General features: G+C 43.9%; 1 protein-coding gene across 13 annotated transcripts in view; it reads left to right on the top strand.

Moving 5' to 3' along the window:
• The window catches only part of LOC110532201 (FERM domain-containing protein 4A), a 204,184-nt gene that overhangs the window by 122,569 nt on the left and 63,610 nt on the right, over nucleotides 1-18,005 (top strand). The window contains exon 1 of one of the 13 annotated variants that reach the window (XM_036975971.1): nucleotides 10,368-10,982. The exons of the other annotated variants lie outside the window; for them this stretch is intronic. The gene's annotated coding sequence lies outside the window, so the exon portion shown is untranslated. Of the gene's footprint in view, nucleotides 1-10,367; nucleotides 10,983-18,005 lie in introns of those variants that run through there. 13 annotated transcript variants of the gene reach the window in all.

Here is an 18,005-nt window from a genome sequence, read left to right as displayed (position 1 = left end):
TAATACACTTCAGGGAAGCAGAAAGCAGGAGGCAGAGTACAAACCTGACTTGGGAGTGTATGTGGTATGATGTGTGATTGAATATGTGTATTTTATTATTGCCCTCTTCCTTTCCAATCCCAGCCTGCAGTATCTGGCTCTCTCCCTCAGGCAATTCATTATCTTTATACTGATGGGATTCCCTCTGGAAGAATGAACACACACACACACACACACACACACACACACACACACACACACACACACAGACTCACAGGCACACACAAACTTGCGTGCACATACATTTACGTACGCACACTCACCACACAAATGCACACACACACACACACTCAAACATACACACACTTGCCAAGGGCTCTCCCAGTAGATGAGTGTGGTCATGTTTCAATAGTGTAGATAGAGTGTAGTAATGGAGAGGAATAGATCTGCAGCCAGGTTACCTGTAATACAAGTCAGTATTCCACATCCATCCATGCCGGAGGAAGTCGGGAAAGGGTGTGGAAATTGGCTACTAGGCGCAACAGTGAGCGCTGTTACCTTCAAGTAGTTTATGTTTTTTTCAAGGGCGTTGTGGACGGGATGGCGAAAGCTTCTGCCTCTGATTCCAAAGGTTGCCAGTTCGAATCCAGCGATAGAAAGTTGTTATTGATATTTTGGTTTTAAGTCTATCCCAAACCTTAACCCTTACCGTAACCATTCAGAGTTAATGCCTAACCTTTAGATTTCGGCATAAACTTAAAAATAAAATAAAAAGCCTAAAATTAACCTTAAAGATTCGAAGTTGATGCCTAAACTTAACCTTAAACAAAACTTCTAAATTTGAGAAGCATGGGATGAACGTCTAATTCTGACGTGAGACTGTGAGAGCTAGTTGAGGTGTGTGTGTGCGTGCTTGTCAGTATAAGACCGTTACAACATGCCAGTGTGTTTTTCTAGGTAGATCCACCACCTGCTCCCCACTCCTCAGCTCTGGAGCAGGGGTAGGTCACAGTCTGGTTCCGGTGATAGAAGACAAGTTATATCAACGTCAGTTGAAGACTATGTGGATTCCTAGAATACCATTGTTTGTTTTCTTTTGTCCTTTGCCATGCTCCATGGTGGAATTGTATTTCACTGTATTTCCCTTCCGCAGAAATGGGGAAATGCATTTCAAGAGACTTCTAAATGCCTCAAGTGTTACCATTGATACATTGGTTCATGGTTTAGGAGTTGGGATGTGTGGTAGTGTGGCTGAAGGGGAGTGTCAGGTGGGGTGGCTGAGGGTTCCAGACACATAAATACACACATGCACCTTTAATGACTGCACCAGGGCTATTTGATATTCTGCCCATTAAATGGTAACAGTGCCAGTATTCTCTCGGTTAACGGGACACGATAGAGAGGTCATTAGAGTTGAACCCCTCTGCACTCCACTATACCCTTGAGTGGGTGTGTAGGGGTGTGTCACACACACACACACACACACACACACACACACACACACACACACACACACACACACACACACACACACACACACACACACACACACACACACACACACACACACACTGCTGGCAGTATCAGTGAGCAGGGTCTAAACTGATTTCTTTCACCTTAAATAATGGATGAAGAGAGGAGGTCAGGGGAAACAGATATCTCCCTTGTGACACACACACTGACGCTCTATGCCATGTGAGGTGTGCTCTTTCTGTCTCTGTTTCACTCTCTTTCTGTCTTTGTCTCTCTTTCTGTCTCTCTCTCTCTGCGTTGTTAGTCCAGATCACCTGAGGTTTCTGAAATCTATTTCATCCTAAACACAGAGCAGGTGCATGGTGGCCTCAGACACACACAAACCCAGTCAGAAGTAACGCTGGCTTTATCAACAAAGCCCAGCATTCCCCACTTTATACCAGAATCTGAGGAATTCCATCAGAGTTAAAGAAGAGTTTTAGTAGAACACTGCATGATGTGTGTGTGTGTGTGTGTGTGTGTGTGTGTGTGTGTGTGTGTGTGTGTGTGTGTGTGTGTGTGTGTGTGTGTGTGTGTGTGTGTGTGTGTGTGTGTGTGTGTGTGTGTGTGTGTGTGTGTGTGTGTGATAAGCTGGTATAGAGGGACTTCATGGGGTATTCTTCCCAGAGAGTGACAGAGTGGACTAATCCCTTGCGGCTGGAGCTAAAGGGTGCAGCTCATCTTTCCCATAAATAGGGCAGAGATAGAGTGCAGCTGTGACGGAGCGAGAAGTGGACATCCCATACGCACACACACACACACACACACACACACACACACACACACACACACACACACACACACACACACACACACACACACACACACACACACACACACATACACACAGGTCCCTTCAGGGCCACAAAACAGTGACAGACCCTTTCTGGCATAACAATAGCACCTCGCTACTCTGCGTGGTGTGTCACACAAACATGGGCACACATGCATGAACACATACTGTACACATGCAAACTCGTACAAATATGCATGGACACACACACACACACACTCATGCAGTATCATAGCAGGCGCAGAAAAGCAATTGTCTTGTTGGATGTGAAACAAGGAGATGCTGTATTAAATAGAACTCCAGGCCATGTGTGTGTGTGTGTGTGTGTGTGTGTGTGTGTGTGTGTGTGTGTGTGTGTGTGTGTGTGTGTGTGTGTGTGTGACACAGTTATTTCAGCTTAACTGTTACAGCATTCAAATCAAATCAAATCAAATTGTATTGCTCACATACACACATTTAGCAAATGTTATTGTGGGTGTAGCGAAATGCTTGTGTTCCTAGCTCCAACAGTGCAGTACTATCTAGCAGTGCAGTAGTATCTAAAAACGATTCACAACTTTACACAAATATCTAAAAGTAAAATAATGGATTAAGAAATATATAAATATTAGATTGAGCATTGTCGGAGTGGCACTGACTAAAATACATTATCATATACATATGAGATGAGTATGTAAACATTATTAAAGTGACTATTGTTCCATTATTAAAGTGACCAGTGATTCCAGGTCTATGTATATAGGGCAGCAGCCTCTAAGTTGCAGGGTTGCGTAATCGGGTGGAAGCCGGCAAGTGATGGCTATTTAACAGTCTGATGGCCTTAAGATATAAGATGTTTTTCAGTCTCTCGGTCCCAGCTTTAATGGACCTGTACTGACCTCGCCTTCTGGATGATAGCGGGGTGAACAGGCCGTGGCTCAGGTGGTTGATGTCCTTGATGATCTTTTTGGCCTTCCTGTGACATCGGGTGCTGTAGGTGTCCTGGAGGGCAGGTAGTTTGCCCCCGGTGATGTGTTGGGCAGACCACACCACCATCTGGAGAGCTCTGCGGTTGTGGGTGGTACAGTTGCCATACAGTATAACCAACAGTGCAATTTTAAGTAAAAAATAGTTATTAGGTAAACAATAGATGAGTAAAGAAATAAAAAAAAATTAAAAAACAGTAAAATAACCGTAACGAGGCTATATACAGGTGGTACCGGTACAGAGTCAATAAGCGGGGACAGCGGTTAGTTGGACTAATTGAGGTAATATGTACATGAATGTATAGTGAAAGTGACTGTGCAAAGATGATAAACAGAGAGTAGCAGCAGCTACAAGTTCGCGTGCGTGTTAATGTGTCATGAAATATTTGGTATCAAATTAGTCTATATTCGTCGTGACTCAGCCCGCTCTGACAGCGTGTTCAGGTGCACGTCTCCTATTCTTACTTTTGCATGATATCTGCAAGGCAAACCATGGTGCCTGGGTCTCAAACCTAGAGCTGCACGTTCACTAGCTCAAGGACAATACTCAGTCAGTAAAATCAAGTCAAAGTGTTTTGGTGGTGTACACAGTTTTGAAGATGTTAGCGCATGTGGGCAAAATGCTTATCTTTCTAGATCCAACACAATAACAAGCATGATCTCTGGCTGTGACACACCAGCGTGATTATAACAACCTAGATACTGTATTCCTGTTTGCTGAGTTTTTATCCTGCTGGTACTTACCGTTTAGAAGGTTCTTAAGCATAAGTAGTGAGATGGTGCAAATCTGTCCCATTTATGTGGGATTAAGGCCAGTAGATTTATCTTAATACCTACAGCACATATCTACACTAGAAAGATTGAGCACAGAGCTCAAATTTACACCCCTCTTCAAGAATGAAAATGTGTCACAAACTTTGATTCGAAGTAAAGTATCAGTATACAGTGCCTTCAGGAAGTATTCAGACCCCATGACTTTTTCCACATTTTGTTACGTTACAGCCTTATTCTAAAATGTATTACATAATTAAAAAATCCTCATCACACACAATACCGCACAATGACAAAGCGGAAACAGGTTTTTAGACATTTTTGCAAATGTATTACAAATAAAAGTCAGAAATACTTTACTTACATAATTAGTCAGACTCTTTGATAGGAAACTCGAAATTGAGCTCAGGTGCATCCTGTTTCCATTGATCATCCTTGAGATGTTTCTACAACTTTGAGTCCACCTGTGGTAAAAATCAATTGATTGGACATGATTTGGAAAGGCACACACCTGTCTATATACGGTCACACAGTTGACAGTGCATGTCAGAGCAAAAACCAAGCCATGAGGTCAAAGGAATTGTCCTTAGAGCTAAGAGACAGGATTGTGTCGAGACACAGATCCGGGGAAGGGTACCACAAACTTTCTGCAGCATTGAAGATCGCCAAGAACACAGTGGCCTCCATCATTCTTAAATGAAATAAGTTTGAAACCACCAAGACTCTTCCTAGAGCTGGACGCCCAGCCAAACTGATCAATCGGGAGAGAAGGGCCTTGGTCAGAGAGGTGACTAAGAATCCGATGGTCACTCTGACAGAGCTCCAGAGTTCCTCTGTGGAGTTGGCAGAACCTTCCAGAAAGACAACCATCTCTGCATCACTCCACAAATCAGGCCTTTATGGTAGAATGACCAGACGGAAGCAACTCCTCAGTAAAAGGCACCTGACAGCCCACTTGGAGTTTGCCGAAAGGCACCTTAAGGACTCTCAGACCATGAGAAACAAGTTTCTCTGGTCTGATGAAACCAAGATTGAACTCTTTGGCTTGAATGCAAAGCATCACGTCTGGAAGAAACTGGCACCATTCCTACGGTGAAGCATGGTGGGGGCAGCATCATGCTGTGGGGATGCTTTTCAGCAGCAGGGACTGAGGGACTTAGTCAGGATGGAGGGAAAGATGAACGGAGCAAAGTACCAAGAGATCCTTGATGAAAACCTCTTCCAGTGTGCTCTGGACCTCAGACTGGGGCGAAGGATCACCTTCCAATAAGACAACGACCCTATGCACACAGCCAAGACAACGCAGGAACGGCTTCGGGACAAGTTTCTGAATGTTCTTGAACCCGACTTAAACCTGATCGAACATTTCTGGAGAGACCTGAAATAGCTGTGCAGTGATGCTCCCCATTGAACCTGACAGAGCTCTGCAGAGAAGAATGGGAGAAACTCCCCAAATACAGGTGTGCCAAACTTGTAGTATTTTTTTTTTTAATGTTCATTAAAATATTTTTTTGTTTTGTCATTATGGGGTATTATGTGTAGATTGATAAGGGGAAAAAACAATTGAATCCATTTTCGAATAAGGTTGTAACGCAACCAAATGTGGAAAAAGTCAAGGGGTCTGAATACTTTCCGAATGTACTGTTAGTATAAGCATTGCGTTTTACAGAGTAGTAGCTGAATCATAAGTGTTCAGTAGTCAGTCTCTCTGATTTAGTAACAGTTATTCTGTAACTGGGTGGGGAGAGGGAAGTTAAGGAAGAGTCTGTGAACTAAAGCGCTAGAAGTAGTGCAGTTTTGGAAAGCTTTGGGAATAAAGCTATGTGGTAAAATCAGTATTAAGCAGACTTGGCTACAGAAATATCGCTGTGTGTTTGAAGTGCCGGAGTGTGTTTCTGATTTTCAAAACTTAATTAGAAACACATTTCTCTCCCACATTCACTAACGGGCTGGTGAGTGGAGCACACACACACACACGCACACGCGCACACACACACACACACACACACACACACACACACACACACACACACAGTCTTGTATATATAATATTGTGAGGACACACAATTCAGTCCCATACAAAATCCTATTTTCCCTAACCCAAACCTTAATGCTAACCCTAACCCTAACCTTAACCCAAAAACTTAACCGTAGTAACCCTAATACTAAAGCTTTTTTTATTTTATTTTTTTGTATTTAACCTTTATTCAACTAGGTAAGTCAGTTATGAACAACTTCTTATTTACAATGAAGGCCTATCCCAGCCAAACCCGGACGACGCTGGGCCAATTGTGTGCCGCCCTTTGAGACTCCCAATCACGGCCGGATATGATACAGCCTGGGTGGAGCTAACCCTAGCTCATAATCCTAAAACTAACCCTAGCTCATAATCCTAATTATAACCCTAATTTTAACCTTAACCCTAAACCCCCAAGAAATAGCATTTGAACTTGTGGGGTCTAACACAATGTTCCCAGTTGGTCACACAGTTGGACTTCTGGTCCCCACAAGTATAGTTAAAAACATCCACAAACACACACACACAGGCACACACACATACACACATTTACCCACAGTGACACACACACATACGTGCTGGCCGAGACATGGGCAAATGTGCTAGAAGGCAGGTCAGGCACACACAAACAAAACAGATCTCTCCCACAGTTTTTCTACACATTCCTGGCTGCTCTGTGACCCTCCCTGCGACGTCACACACAAAACACAGGGAACCATAAAGGTTCCAGAGCCAGAACTGATGGAGTCTTCTTGCATCATTCACAAAGGGAGAGGTGCTTTTGTCTTCCAGTGCACAGTGAGAAACTCACACACACATTGACCTACACACATTCATCATAGAGAGAGAGAGAGAGAGAGAGAGAGAGAGAGAGAGAGAGAGAGAGAGAGAGAGAGAGAGAGAGAGAGAGAGAGAGAGAGAGAGAGAGAGATTATGTTTTCTGAATCTGCGTGTGCGCATGTGTTTCTAGCCTACCGCAACGCAGAACCAGGGTTAAAGAGTCTCCATCTTGCTTTAATTAACTGTTTATATCACATTCCACCAACACAGCTTACCTCTAACCCAGACCCCTAACCCCATCTCCTCCCACACTAACACCACCACCACGCCACCTCTACCCTACAACTCACCATGTCTCCATTACTTTTACTGTCATTCTCACCATGTTTCTTGTTGTCACACAGTTGTCTGATATTTTTCTACCCCTTTATCCCTCGTTCTCTTTCTTCCTCTCTTCATTTTCATCCATTACAGCAGGTCCAGTGCATCATGGGTTTCTCCGATTCAAACATTCACTTTCTCCCTCTCCTCCTTCCCTTCCGCTTAACCTCTAATTTTCCTTATTTCCCCCTGTCCCTAACTCTTTTCCTGTCTTCCCTTTCTCCCCTCATATCCCCCACTCTCCTTTACTCTCCTTTCTCCCTCCCTCCCTCCCTCCCTCCCTCCCTCCTCAACTGGAGAAGTTGGACAGGCTAGTTTCCGAAGTCTGGAACAGGCCAAAAATACCCAGAAACACAGAAACACAGAAACACACTTCTTTCATTTCTCTTCACCTCTACAGTGCAACACTGAACCATAGTTCCCATATTCTGCTAAGTGAAATCTGGGATTTTAACACACCATGTTGACACTGACGGTTTGAATGAGACAATGTCATTCTAGTGAGGATGCTCTTCATGATGTTACTATCATGGTGCCAACCTGGATGTTAAAGTTATTTTGACACAGACATCATTCAAACCAGTGGGGTAACTAAGACAGTATGACCCCACGGCATAGATCATGTTATTACAGACCTGTAGTCACTCAGGTTCAACCATCCTATATGATAGCTCCTGTGTCTCTATGAGGACAGCTGTATGGTATAGCCACGGTCTAGTGACTCATCTGGGTATGCAAGAAGAAAGTTTGACATACTATGGCTCCAACTGTCATGCCACCAGCCACCAGCCACCAGCATATGACAAGTCCGCAGATCAGCGGACACACAGACATGGACAAAATAGTCAATATTAATAAGCCGATGTGCATTTGATTCCAATGTATTTTCTGAGACCTATACCTTATGGGAGACTGAGTAACTGTAAAGCTGACTAAGGCAGTAGTTCTGACGGTTTCTCCAACTGTAGCCTACAGTGAACACAGTGGCCAAATTTAGGTCATTCAGAATGAGATGCAGTTCAACGGCTGGAGTTTGAACCACAAGGCAGCATCTGTAGCCAAACCAAACAAAAGAGCTAGCTAGGAGAACTGTTTTAGAAACAAGCAAGAAAAGAGTGTGAGAGAGGGGGGGATGAGAGAGAGGGGGAGGATAGAGAGGGAGAGAGGGGGGAGGATAGAGAGGGAGGAAGGGAGAGAGGGGGAGGATAGAGAGGGAGGAAGGGAGAGAGGGGGATGAGAGAGAGGGAGGTAGGGAGAGAGGGGGAGGATAGAGAGGGAGGAAGGGAGAGAGGGGGAGGATAGAGAGGGAGGAAGGGAGAGAGGGGGATGAGAGAGAGGGAGGTAGGGAGAGAGGGGGAGGATAGAGAGGGAGGAAGGGAGAGAGGGGGAGGATAGAGAGGGATGAAGGGAGAGAGGGGGATGAGAGAGAGGGAGGTAGGGAGAGAGGGGGGAGGATAGAGAGAAAGAGAGTAGTGAGAGAGAAGGGGGATGAGAGAAAGGGAGGAAGGGAGAGAGGGGGAAGATAGAGAGAAAGAGAGTAGTGAGAGAGAGGGGGGATGAGAGAAAGGGAGGAAGGGAGAGAGGGGGAAGATAGAGAGACAGAGAGTAGTGAGAGAGAGGGGGATGAGAGAAAGGGAGGAAGGGAGAGAGGGGGAAGATAGAGAGAAAGAGAGTAGTAAGAGAGAGGGGGGATGGGAGAGAGGGAGGAAGGGAGAGAGGGGGAGGATAGAGAGAAAGAGAGTAGTGAGAGAGAGGGAGGAAGGGAGAGAGGGGGGAGGATAGAGAGAAAGAGAGTAGTGAGAGAGAGGGGGGATGGGAGAGAGGGAGGAAGGGAGAGAGGGAGGAAGGGAGAGAGGGGGGAGGATAGAGAGAAAGAGAGTAGTGAGAGAGAGGGGGATGGGAGAGAGGGACGAAGGGAGAGAGGGGGAGGATAGAGAGAAATAGAGTAGTGAGAGAGAGGGGGGATGGGAGAGAGGGAGGAAGGGGGAGAGGGGGGAGGATAGAGAGTAGTGAGAGAGAGGGGGGAGGATAGAGAGGGGAAGGGAGAGAGGGGGAGGATAGAGAGAAAAAGAGTAGTGAGAGAGAGGGGGAAGGGAGAGAGGAGGGAGGATAGAGAGTAGTGAGAGAGAGGGGGGAGGATAGAGAGGGGAAGGGAGAGAGGGGGGAGGATAGAGAGTAGTGAGAGAGAGGGGGGAGGATAGAGAGGGGAAGGGAGAGAGGGGGGAGAATAGAGAGAGTGAGAGAGAGGGGGAAGGGAGAGAGGAGGGAGGATAGAGAGAAAGAGAGTAGTGAGAGAGAGGGGGAAGGGAGAGAGGAGGGAGGATAGAGAGTAGTGAGAGAGAGGGGGGAGGATAGAGAGGGGAAGGGAGAGAGGGGGGAGGATAGAGAGTAGTGAGAGAGAGGGGGGAGGATAGAGAGGGGAAGGGAGAGAGGGGGGAGAATAGAGAGAAAGAGAGTAGTGAGAGAGAGGGGGAAGGGAGAGAGGAGGGAGGATAGAGAGTAGTGAGAGAGAGGGGGGAGGATAGAGAGGGGAAGGGAGAGAGGGGGAGGATAGAGAGTAGTGAGAGAGAGGGGGGAGGATAGAGAGGGGAAGGGAGAGAGGGGGGAGAATAGAGAGAAAGAGAGTAGTGAGAGAGTGAAAACAGTAGCAGCATCCTCTCCTGAATTGAGAATATTATGAACATTTCTGATTGTATTAAGAGAGAGACAAACAAACAAAAACAAAAGCAAAGTTTTATCATGCTTTGTCGATTTCAAAAAAGCTTTTGACTCAATTTGGAATGAGGGCCTGCTGTATAAACGGATGGACAGCTGTGTTGGGGGGGACCTATGATATTATAAAATCAATGTACACAAACAATAAGTGTGTCTGATAGTTTTTGTCTTTTTGTTTAATTTGCTTTGTAGATTGTTGTTGTTTTTGTTTTTTTTGTGTGTGTTTTTTCACTTGCTTTGGCAATGTAAACACATTTTTCCCGTGACAAAAGCCCTTTGAATTGAATTGAGAGAGAGACCTTTCCCAGATGAATTTTGGCTCCTGGTGCGCAGATCAAGATGTCTATTTGTAGGTCGTTCTTCGGCTGTTCCTAGTAGGCTACACACACACACACAGTCGTCTGCAATGTATTATGACTGAGAGCTGCAGAAAGAAAATTCCCCCTTTACTCTCTCCCCGCCCCCACAGCCAGCCCCGTTATTATCATGTTTTCGTACTACCAGCGTTGATGACAGAACAGGCTAGGAGGAGAGGAAAAGAAAATAGCGTGGATTCATTGACTCGCACACAGTTTGGGATTTATTTGATTCGGTCAGTCCCCTCTGTCTTTCGTTTTTGGTACAGTCTCCCTCTCTGCATGTTCATTGCGTTGGTGTTTCTGCTGGGCGCCGGTGTCTCAAGGGAGAGGGGGGGTGCTCGGGTGGTCTGAATAGCCGGGAAGAAGCGTCTGTTTCGGTGGGAGGATGAACCATTGAACGGTGCAGCGCTGCTGGTTGGAAACGGGCCAGGGTCGCTGTGTGTGGGAGAGAGCTCGTTCAGAAGGAGATGGGATGTCTTGGCTCCGTTGTCAACCCGGATTAACGGAAAACGGGGATAGGGTTGCAACGCTTCTCCTGTGTGAGTCGCACCGGTCACTCAATATTGCAAGGATGCTGATGGCGTTCTAGGCCGGGGAACAAGGATTTTACCAACTGGATTTATTGCATCGTTTATTGGGATTATTTCAGGCTCGATAAATCTGAAAGTCCGTGTGGAATTGTGTTTGAGCGACCCAGACATTCTCCAAAGGTAAATGTCGATCTTCCTCTTTCTGCTGTTGGCCTATCGACCCATGTCAAAACGTCGGCCACTTTCATTATGCGACCGTGTGCATTGCATGTGTAACACGGTCCATTTGTAGTTTATCCCGAAATGCGGGTTTGTGTTTTGAATATATCGCTGGGTAGGCTACAATCGAAAAGCCTAGCTAAAATAGAAATAGCATGGTTAGCCAACTATCAGAAAACCAGCAATAATTTCTACCCTGTCTACCGATGTGACTAGAGGCAGTTATCATCTGTAGCCTGCAGAGGATGCATTCAAACTTGCCTTGCAATGGGTCAAACATGTCGGCGAGTGAATCATTCTGATTGTGTAGAGAGCTCGGCTGCAGCTTGTTTAGGATTCAAACTCACAATCGTGCCTCCGTCTCTGAACTAGCACCGTGTCTGTTTCCACCATGTGAATAGGGAATATTTTGTGATGTGTTATTACAGTGTTATTGTGCGTGTGGACGGACATAGCCTGGCTGCGTACCAAATTGAATAGATTGTTTCCAGTTTAGGGTCACACTGATACAATGTTTCAAGAACTGTGCTTCAACTCGTGCTTTATCCTAATAGGGATACAATGTAAGATTTCAAACCTGTCAGCTACATTCACAGATGGTGGATAGTTATTGTCATGACTGAACAGCCCATGCCTATGTAGACTGGAGAGTGAATGACTTCAGTGTTATGGAAATATCCGATTTTAAGTATTGGTCTTGTGTTCCTAGTAGATTTGATGTGACTGCTGTCTCATGACGTTTCAGTGCATTTAATGGAAGGTGATCTGGTGAGATTGATAATCTAGTCTGCGAATTAGCTAACATTGACATTTTAGTCATTTATCAGACACTCTTTTCCAGAGCGATTTACAGTAAGTAGTAAGTACATACATTTTTCATACATCTTTGTACTAGAAATCTATTTTTGGTAACATTCACACCCATTCAGTGTAGCAAGTGTCAAAACGTTGTCACATGTTGTAGCCTTCAATTCTTAGTGATCTTTTACTTTATTTTATTTTTTTAAATATCATTGAATATTGTGTAGATTTAGTGACCTTGTCCTCCTTGGATTGGGTTACCTAAACAGCAGAGCCAGTGATTTGTAACTGTGCCTGTTATTGTGGTGTTCTTCTCCCTTAGTGCCTCAAGCAAAGCCTCCTAATTCTCTGGTGTACTTTAGTATAACAGAGAGAGAATATGCTGCCTGAATGTAGATAAGACAGTCGGTGTGTGGTGTATGTGTGTGTGCTACAGCCTTATCTGTGTCTGCATTTCAGGTCTAGGGGGTCAGTGGATTTCTGGCCAGTGATCTCTATCATAATCTACCTCTGGTCCAGACAGGGAGATCTTGCACAGGCAGCATGGACTGGCTGGTGTTAGGACATCTTGGGAATGCAGAGGAGTCATTTGGGGAGAATATTCACAGACCAGACTATAGCTGACTGGCAGCTCATTTACAACTACGTTCTGAAACTGTGGGAGAACTAAACTCCAGGACCTAAGGAGTGGCCCGTAGTGCTGCATAGTGCACATGTCACAGCAAGCTAAATGAGTGCAACACATAACAAAAGCCACAGACCACGGGTTGAGACACTGTATTAGAGTGGTACAGTACCAGTTGAACGTTTGGACACACCTACTCATTCAAGGGTTTTTCTTTATTTTTACTATTTTATACATTGTAGAATAATAGGGAAGACATCAAAACGATGATGTAACACATAGTGTAGTAACCAAAAATGTGTTAAACAAATCTATATACAGCTTTGCACATTCTTGGCATTCTCTCAACCAGCTTCATTAGGTAGTCACCGGGAATGCATTTCAGTTAATAAGTGTGCCTTGTTAAAAGTAAATTTGTGGAATTTCTTTCCTTCTTAATGCGTTTGAGCCATTTAATTGTGTTGTGACAAGGTAGGAGTGGTATACAGAAGATAGCCCTATTTGGTAAAATACGAAGTCCATATTATGGCAAGAACAGCTCAAATAAGCAAAGAGAAACGACAGTCCATCATTACTTTAAGACATGAAGGTCAGTCAATGCGGCAAATATCAAGAACTTTGAAAGTTTCTTCAAGTGCAGTCGCAAAAACCATGAAGCACTATGATGAAACTGGCTCTCATGAGGATGCCACAGGAAAGGAAGATCCAGAGTTACCTTGAATGAGTAGGTGTGTCCAAACTTTTGACTGGTACTGTATTTCTAATAGAGGTAATTCCAACTAATAATTGGGTTGTTCTATTACTAGGCGAGTGAAGCAATAGCAGTAGAAGAGGTGGAGGTTGTTTGAGTGCAGGTGCAGCCACTTTAAACCTTAAACCACAGAGAGGTAGGGACAACTAAGCCCATCAAAGGAAGCTGGACTAAAGGCACACACACACACACACACACACACACACACACACACACACACACACACACACACACACACACACACACACACACACACACACACACACACACACACACACACACACACACACACACTGGCAGCAGCCTCAGGGCAGAGCTCAGCTCACACAGGGGTAGTTGTTGAAACAATCTTGAACTATTGCTCTCTTTTTCTCTCGATTCGATTCAAAGGGCTTTATTGGCATGGGAAACAATTCAATTCAAAGGGCTTTATTGGCATGGGAAACAATTCAATTCAAAGGGCTTTATTGGCATGGGAAACAATTCAATTCAAAGGGCTTTATTGGCATGGGAAACAATTCAATTCAAAGGGCTTTATTGTCATGGGAAACAATTCAATTCAAAGGGCTTTATTGGCATGGGAAACAATTCAATTCAAAGGGCTTTATTGGCATGGGAAACAATTCAATTCAAAGGGATTTATTGTCATGGGAAACAATTCAATTCAAAGGGCTTTATTGGCATGGGAAACAATTCAATTCAAAGGGCTTTATTGTCATGGGAAACAATTCAATTCAAAGGGCTTTATTGTCATGGGAAACAATTCAATTCAAAGGGCTTTATTGTCATGGGAAACAATTCAATTCAAAGGGCTTTATTGTCATGGGAAACAATTCAATTCAAAGGGCTTTATTGGCATGGGAAACAATTCAATTCAAAGGGCTTTATTGTCATGGGAAACAATTCAATGCAAAGGGCTTTATTGTCATGGGAAACAATTCAATGCAAAGGGCTTTATTGTCATGGGAAACAATTCAATGCAAAGGGCTTTATTGTCATGGGAAACAATTCAATGCAAAGGGCTTTATTGGCATGGGAAACAATTCAATTCAAAGGGCTTTATTGGCATGGGAAACAATTCAATTCAAAGGGCTTTATTGGCATGGGAAACAATTCAATTCAAAGGGCTTTACTGGCAAGGGAAACATACAGTTGAAGTCGGTAGTTTACATACACCTTAGCCAAAAACATTTAAACTCAGTTTTTCACAATTCCTGACATTTAATCCTAGTAAGAATTCCCTGTCTTAAGTCAGTTAGGATCACAACTTTATTTTAAGAATGTGAAATGTCAGAATAATAGTAGAGATAATTATTTATTTCAGCTTTTATTTCTTTCATCACATTCCCAGTGGGTCAGAAGTTTACATACACTCAGTTAGTATTTGGTACCATTGCCTTTAAATTGTTTAACTTGGGTCAAACGTGGCCAAGACTATGGCCAAGACCACTATGGCCAAGACCAAACGTTTCAGGTAACCTTCCACAAGCTTCCCACAATAAGTTGGGTGAATTTTGGCCCATTCCTCCTCAGAGCTGGTGTAACTGAGTCAGGTTTGTAGGCCTCCTTGCTCGCACGCACTTGTTCAGTTTTTCTATAGGGTTGAGGTCAGGGCTTTGTGATGGCAGCTCCAAAACCTTGACTTTGTTGTCCTTGACTTTGTTGACCCCCATAACATGATGCTGCCAGCCCCGTGCTTCACGGTTGGAATGGTGTTCTTCGGCTTGCAAGCCTCCACCTTTTTCCTCCAAACATAACGATGGTCATTATGGTCAAAAACAGTTCTGTTTTTGTTTCATCAGATCAGAGGACATTTCTCCAAAAAGTTTGATCTTTGTCCCCATGTGCCGTAGTCTGGCTTTTTTATGGTGGTTTTGGAGCAGTGGCTTCTTCCTTGTTGAGCGGCCTTTCAGGTTATGTCGATATAGGACTTGTTTTACTGTGGATATAGATACTTTTGTACCTGTTTCTTCCAGCATCTTCACAAGGTCCTATGAGACAGAACGCGTCTCCTTCCTGAGCGGTATGACGGCTGCGTGGTTCCATGGTGTTTATACTTGCGTACTATTGTTTGTACAGATGAACGTGGTACCTTCAGGCGTTTGGAAATTGCTCCCAAGGATGAACCAGACTTGTGGAGGTCTACAATTGTTTTCCTGAGGTCTTGGCTGATTTCTTTTGATTTTCCCATGATATCAAGCAAAGAGGCACTGAGTTTGAAATACATCCACAGGTACACCTCCAATTGACTCAAATGTTGTCAATTTGCATATCAGAAGCTTCTAAAGCCATGACATTATTTTCTGGAATTTTCCAAGCTGTTTAAAGGCACAGTCAACTTAGTGTATGTGAACTTCTGACCCACTGGAATTGTGATACAGTGAATTATAAGTGAAATAATCTGTCTGTAAACAATTGTTGGAAAAATGACTTGTGTCATGCACAAAGTAGATGTCCTAACCGACTTGCCAAAACTATAGTTTGTTAACAAGACATTTGTGGAGTGGTTGAAAAACAAGTTTTAATGACTCCCAACATAAGTGTATGTAAACTTCCGACTTCAACTGTATGTTTACATTGCCAAAGCAAGTAAAATAGATAAACAATAGTGAAATAAACAATCAAAATGAACATATGTTTACATTACCTAAGCAAACCTCTCCCTCTATTAAATTTTCAATTTTAATTCAAAGGGCGTTGTTGGCATAGGAAACATATGTTTACATTGCCATAGCAAATGGAATAGACAATAAACAGAAGGGAAATAAATAACAGAATAATTAGTGAACATTACACTCACAAAAGGTTTAAAGGAATGTAGACATTTCCCTCTCTCTCTGTCTCTGTCTGTCTCTGTGTCTCTCTCTCTCTCTCTCTCTCTCTCTCTCTCTCTCTCTCTCTCTCTCTCTCTCTCTCTCTCTGTCTCTCTCTGTCTCTCTCTCTGTCTGTCACAGTCTCTATTTCTGTCCTCAGCCCGCTGCCAATTCTCACATCCATCTTCTCACCCTGCTGCTATAGTGGACCACATGGTGAGGTTTACCCACTACCCACACAAAGTCACAGGAACCTGTGGTGATCCTAAGTTAAGAGGTGTACCAACAGAGCAATGCCAGGGGGGTGACTCAGGGTGTTTGTCAAGATGAGATGGCTGACTGTCCACCTGCTTTCTGCCCTCTCTCTTGCTCTCTTAATTCAAAGGGCTTTACTGGCATGGGAAACATATGTTTACATTGCCCAAGCAAGTGAAATAGATCATAAACAAACAAATAAGGTAAACATTACACTCACAAATGTTCCAAAGGAATAGAGACATTTCAAATGTCATATTATGGCTATATGCAGTGTTGTAATGATGTGCGTCTCTCTCTCGCTGTGGGTGAAATAGGGTTCACACAGCTAAAAGAATCAATAAGCCTGCTACCTATCGAAAAACCAAAGACTTCACATGGCAATCCCATGATACCTCCCAGTGTGTGTGTTTCAACTTATATTTGTCACATGCACAAGTAGAGTGAAATGCTGTGTGTGTGTTAGCCCCACCCTGACCCTGGCCAGGACTGTTTCCATGGTTATGTTATATGTTTATGTCTCAGTCTGTCGATCTGTTACTGTAACGTGTTACTGTGTCTGAAGGGGGTGCTGGAGGTGTGTGTGTTTTAGAGATGGGTAGAGATAGACAATAGTGTGTGTGTGTGTTTTAGAGATGGTTAGCAATAGACATTAGTGTGTGTGTGTGTTTTAGAGATGGGTAGCGATAGACATTAGTGTGTGTGTGTTTAGAGATGAGTAGCGATAGACATTAGTGTGTGTGTGTTTAGAGATGCGTAGCGATAGACAGTGTGTGTGTGTGTGTGTTTAGAGATGGGCAGCGATAGACATTAGTGTGTGTGTTTTAGAGATGTGTAGCGATAGACATTAGTGTGTGTGTGTGTGTGTGTTTAGAGATGGGTAGCGATAGACATTAGTGTGTGTTTGTGTGTAATGCTCCGGGTGTCGTGGGTGTGGAGTCAAATGCAGGAGACAGAGAGTTCAATGCTGCGCGTCTTTTAATCGCACCAATGCACCACAGGGTGCTCACAAAAACGTTACGTTCCCAAAACACAGGGAATCAAAATGTACAATGGGAAACAATCCCGACCGGACACTAACACGTGCCTATACCACAGAGCCGAAGGTTTACATAGAAATAATCCCGCACAACAACCAGGCGGGCCGGCTGTCTAATAAAGACAAACTAATTAAACATTCACAGGTGCTACCACTCAACATACAAGGAGGGGAAGGAAAAACAATCAGTGGCAGCTAATAGGCCGGTGACGACGACCGCCGAGCGCCACCTGCCCGGGAAAGGGAAACACCCTCGGTCGGACTCGTGACATTGTGTTTAGAGATGGGTAGCGATATACATTAGTGTGTGTGTTTTAGAGATGGGTAGCGATAGACATTAGTGTGTGTGTGTGTTTAGAGATGGGTAGCGATAGACATTAGTGTGTGTGTGTGTGTGTGTGTGTGTGTGTGTGTGTGTGTGTGTGTGTTTAGAGGTGGGTAGCGATAGACATTAGTGTGTGTGTGTGTGTGTGTTTTAGCGATTGGTGTGTGTGTCTGACATGACATGTTTCAGTTTCAAGTCTTTATGTCACATGCACAGTGAAAGTACAGTGAAATGCTCAAAACCCAACAATGGAATTCAATAACAATATATTACTAGAAAAGAACAGAGAAATAAGAATAGGAAATATGAAATACACAATAAAGTAAGTAAGCATACTATATACAGGAAATATTTAAAAAGTAAAATGCAATACCA

Source organism: Oncorhynchus mykiss, chromosome 1, assembly GCF_013265735.2.
Source record: "Oncorhynchus mykiss isolate Arlee chromosome 1, USDA_OmykA_1.1, whole genome shotgun sequence".
NCBI lineage: Eukaryota > Metazoa > Chordata > Actinopteri > Salmoniformes > Salmonidae > Oncorhynchus > Oncorhynchus mykiss.
Note: the sequence above shows the minus strand (reverse complement) of the source record. Positions and strands in the feature narration are given on the sequence as shown.